The sequence below is a fragment of the Schistocerca piceifrons genome, chromosome 9 (assembly GCF_021461385.2).
Source record: "Schistocerca piceifrons isolate TAMUIC-IGC-003096 chromosome 9, iqSchPice1.1, whole genome shotgun sequence".
Lineage (NCBI taxonomy): Eukaryota > Metazoa > Arthropoda > Insecta > Orthoptera > Acrididae > Schistocerca > Schistocerca piceifrons.
The window spans coordinates 170,533,998-170,539,062 of NC_060146.1; the positions used below are offsets into that span (position 1 = coordinate 170,533,998).

Consider the following 5,065-nt stretch of genomic DNA (forward strand, 5'->3'; position numbering starts at 1 on the left):
AGGTCCGCGTTCACCTTGACCTCAGCTCGCTCCCAAAAGAGGTTACCCCCGGTTTGGTCTACCACTCCCGTTTCGTTGAACTTCGTTCGAAGTTCATTAATATGACCTTCATTTATACAGATGGCTCAAAGACCAATGACGGGGTCGGGTGTTCCTTTATTGTTGGGGCACAAAGTTTCAAATACCGGCTCCATAGCCATCGTTCGGTCTTCACAGCTGAGCTCTTTGCCCTCTACCAGGCTGTTCTTTACATCTGCCGCCACCGACATTCTGCTTATGTCATCTGCTCCGATTCCCTGAGCGCCATCCAGAGCCTCAGTGATCCGTATCCGGTTCACCCTTTCGTGCACCGGATCCAACACTCTCTTCAGCAGCTGGTGGACGTCGGTTCTCCGGTTACCTTTATGTGGGTTCCTGGCCATGTCGGTATAGCTGGGAACGAAGCTGCAGATGCCGCAGCCAAGGCTGCAGTCCTCCAGCCTCGGACAGCTTCTTGTTGTGTCCCTTCGTCGGATTGTAGCAGGGTAATTTGTCGGCGCATTTTATCGCTGTGGCATTCCGATTGGGCTGCACTTATTGAAAACAAGCTTCGGGCCTCGAAACCTCTTCCTGCGGCTTGGACGTCCTCCTCCCGCCCTTTTCGGCGGGATGAGGTCGTTTTGGCCCGGTTACGCATTGGACACTGCCGGTTCAGCCATCGCCATCTGCTGACGGCTGCGCCGGCGCCGTTCTGCCCATGTGGGCAATTGCTGACGGTCCGCCACATTTTAATGTCCTGTCCGGATTTTAACACACTGCGTCTTGATCTTGGCCTGCCATGTACTCTAGATGCCATTTTAGCGGATGACCCACGAGCAGCTGCTCGCGTTCTTCGTTTTATCAATTTGATAAACCTCTCTAAGGACATTTGATGATGCTGTTTTTTAATCCTATGCCTGTCAGTCTTTCTTTTATCGTGTTTCCCTTTTAGTTGTTGTTTTAAACTTGTGCCTCGCGGTGCATTCTTAACGTAGTCAGGGCGCTAATGACCATTGAAGTTGTGCGCCCTAAAACCACAAAAAAAAAAAAAACACTGCTACCCATGTAGCCGCCTGCTGTGTGTAGTAGACTCCTGACCTATCCAGCGGAACCCGAAACCCCTATGGCGCAAGTCGAGGAGTCTGCAGCCTACATGGTCACAGAACCATCTCAGCCTCTGATTCAGACCCTCCACTCGGCTCTGTACCAAAGGTCCGCAGTCAGTCCTGTCGACGATGTTGCAGATGGTGAGCTCTGCTTTCATCACACTAGCAAGACTGGCAGTCTTCACCAAATCAGATAGTCGCCGGAAGCCAGAGAGGATTTCCTTCGACTCATAGTGACACATAATTGGTGCCAACATGAGCGACCACCTGCAGATGGGTGCACCCTGTACCTTTCATGGCATCCGAAAGGACCCTTTCCACATCTGGAATGACTCCCCCCAGTATGCACATGGAGTGCACATTGGTTTTCTTCCCCTCCATTGCAGCCATATCCCTAAGGGGCCCCATTACGTGCCTGACGTTGGAGCTCCCAGCTACCAGTAAGCCCACCCTCTGCGACTGCCCGGATCTTGCAGACTGAGGGGCAACCTCTGGGACAGGACGAGCAGCCATGTCCGGCCGAAGATCAGTATCAGCCTGAGACAGAGCCTGAAACCGGTTCGTCAGATAAACTGGAGAGGCCTTCCGTTTAGCCCTCCAGAATGTCTTTCGCCCCTTTCCACACCTCGAGACGACCTCCCACTCTACCACAGGTGAGGGGTCAGCCTCAATGTGGGCAGTATGCTGGGCAGCCACAGCCGTAGACCGATCGGGGGATGCCTGGGACGAGCTGGCCATCCCCAACAAACCCCCGTCCAGACCCCCACAGTGATGCCCATTGGCAACAGCCTCAAGCTGTGTGACCGAAGCCAACACTGCCTGAAGCTGGGAGCGAAGGGATGCCAACTCACCCCGCATCCGAACACAGCAGTCACAGTCCCTGTCCGTGCTAAATACTGTTGTGCAAAGAAAGTCTGAGCTAATCTACAGAGAGCACAAACAATTCGACACAAAATTTAAACTTCGACACCTCCTTTGATGTAGGGTATGCAGGCCGCTCCTCCTCCCTTCTACCCCCGGGAGTCCGCTTCCGTCAACTGCTCCATTCTCTTTCCTTCCGCTTTCCTAAAACCTTCTTGACAACTTGGGGTACAGCACCGCCTTCGCTCCGTCCCCGGATCTACTTGCTCCGTGACCTTTGTCGATTTCCCAAGGATGGTACGCCTACACTTGTTTACCGTCGGGCATTTGCTGCTCTATGTGCACAAATGACGGACGCCACATTTACACCGACGGCTCGAAAACATCGTTAGGTGTAGGGAGTGTCTATATTGTTGGCGACACCCCATCACTTTCGGCTTCCCGACCAGTGTTCGGTTTATACTGCGGAGCTTTACGCTGTTCTCCAGGCTGTCCACTACATCCGCCGCCATCAGAGGATACAGTATGTTATCTGCTCAGATTCTCTCAGCTCTCTCCTCAGTCTCCAAGCTCTTTACCCTGTGCACCCTCTGATCCACCGGATTCAGGACTGTCTGCGCTTGCTCCACCTGGGGGGCGTCTCGGTGGCGTTCATCTGGCTCCCGGGACACGCTGGTATCTGTGGGAATGAGGCGGCCGCTATAGCGGCCAAGGCTGCAGTCTCTCTTCCTCGGCCAGCTATTCAGTCGCTTCCCTTCACCGATCTACGGAGCGGTTTATGTCGCAAAGTTGCTCATTTATGGCATGCGCATTGGTCAACACTTCCCCATAATAAATTGCGGGAAGTGAAAGCCCTTCCTTGCGTTTGGACCTCTTCCTCCCGAACGCGTCGTCGGGAGGAGGTAATTTTAGCTAGACTCCGGATAGGGCACTGTCTTTTTAGCCATCGACATCTTTTAAGCGGCGATCCTCCCCCACTCTGTCCCCACTGCTCTCAGCTGTGGACGGTAAGACACCTTTTAATTGAATGCCCCTATTTTAATCCGTTACGCTCCCGTCTACAGCTATCGCCTGATCTATCGTCGATTTTAGCGGATGACGCGCGCTCAGCCGACCGCGTTCTCCAGTTTTATTAGTGACAGTGAAATGACGTCAGTCATTTGAAGCATTTTTTGGGGACAACCAACCCCTTTCTGTAGTGGATTTTTAAGCATTCCTTCTGCTTTTAGTTTCTCAAATTTTATGACTTTGTTCCCATTGCTGCTGGTTTTAAATTTCGGTTTTTTACTGTTTCCTAAGTCACGGGCTGGGCGCTAATGAACATAGAAGTTTTGCGCCCTAAAACAAAAGAAACAAACAAACAAACAAAATTTAAACGGTTATTAAAATACAGGACTGCCTAGTAAATGCAGTAATGCTGCTACTTAAGCACTGCTGACACACTGCTCGGCGGCGGAAGGCTAACTGTTCTCCATATAAGTCCATTTGGTGTTCCTTTTTCTTTTTATGTAATATATGAAGATCATTCGCGGTATCATGGAATGGGTGACCCCTGTCTTTTATGAGGGTGGCTGTTACTGATCGACTGTAATTGTTAGTGTGGTAAGCATTTATGTGTTCATTATATCTTGTTTGGAAGTCTCTTCCAGTCCGGCCTATACACTCTCTGCCCTACTGGCCTATTCATAATGAATCCTATTCCCAATAACCTGCCTATTCATTATAAATTCTATTCCCATAATACCATTTTTTGCTGCTGTTGATACTAACCTGTACTCATCTGACCAGAAATCCTTGTCTCCTACCATTTCACTTCAGTGACACCTACCTATCTAGACTGAGCATTTCCATTTACCTTTTATTTAAGCTACATCACTACAATTCAATAATATGTCCACCAATTAGCCACTGCTGCCCTGCACTAGAGTACTTCATTTATCCTACAGTTGCTATGGGCCCAATGATTGATGACTGATTATTTTTCGGACGGCCTTCAAGCCCAGTGAACATACACATATGCACACTAGTGGGACCGAAATAATAGTCAGCTGACTGATCATTCGAAGGAGCAAAGCCCCTCATCAAAGTTTGTCATTATATGTTAAACTGAAGCAGGCAAAAAGGAATACAAACGTCTCAAAAATGAGATCGACAGGAAGTGCAAAATGGCTAAGCAGGGATGGCTAGAGGACAAATGTAAGGATGTAGAGACTTATCTCACGAGGTGTAAGATACTGCATACAGGAAAATTAAAGAGACCTTTGGAGAAAAGAGAACCACGTGTATGAATATTAAGAGCTCAGATGGAAACCCAGTTCTAAACAAAGAAGGGAAAGTAGGAAGGTGGAAGGAGTATACAGAGGGTCTACACAACGGCGATATACTTGAGGACAATATTATGGAAATAAAAGAGGATATAGATGAAGATGAAATGGGATACGATACTGCGTGAAGAGTTTGATAGAGCACTGAAAGACCTGAGTCGAAACAAGGCCCCGGGAGTAGACAACATTCCATTAGAACTACTGACGGCCTTGGGAGAGCCAGTCCTGACAAAACACTACCATCTGGTGAGCAAGAAGTATGAGACAGGCGAAATACCCTCAGACTTCAAGAAGAATGTAATAATTCCAATCCCAAAGAAAGCAGGTGTTGACAGATGTGAAAATTACCGAACAATCAGTTTAATAAGTCACAGCTGCAAAGTACTAACGCGAATTCTTTACAGACGAATGGAAAAACTGGTAGAAGCCGACGTCGGAGAAGATCAGTTTGAAACTTACTGGCAGATTAAAACTGTGTGCTCGACCGAGACTCGAACTCGGGACCTTTGCCTTTCGCGGGCAAGTGCTCTACCAACTGAGCTACCGAAGCACGACTCACGCCCGGTACTCACAGCTTTCTTCAAGATCAGTTTGGATTCCGTAGAAATATTGGAACACGTGAGGCAATACTTACCCTACGACTTATCTTAGAAACTAGATTAAGGAAAGGCAAACCTACGTCTCTAGCATTTGTAGACTTAGAGAAAGTTTTTGAAAATGTTGACGGGAATATTCTTTCAAATTCTAAAGGTGGCA

At 48.6% G+C, this 5,065-nt stretch overlaps 1 non-coding gene across 1 annotated transcript; it reads right to left on the reverse strand.

The window, feature by feature from the left end:
* Positions 1 to 4,785: 4,785 nt before the first annotated feature.
* Positions 4,786 to 4,860, reverse strand: Trnas-cga. The gene has a single exon. It is a non-coding gene; the product is annotated as a tRNA-Ser (tRNA).
* Between the last annotated feature and the right edge of the window lie 205 nt (positions 4,861 to 5,065).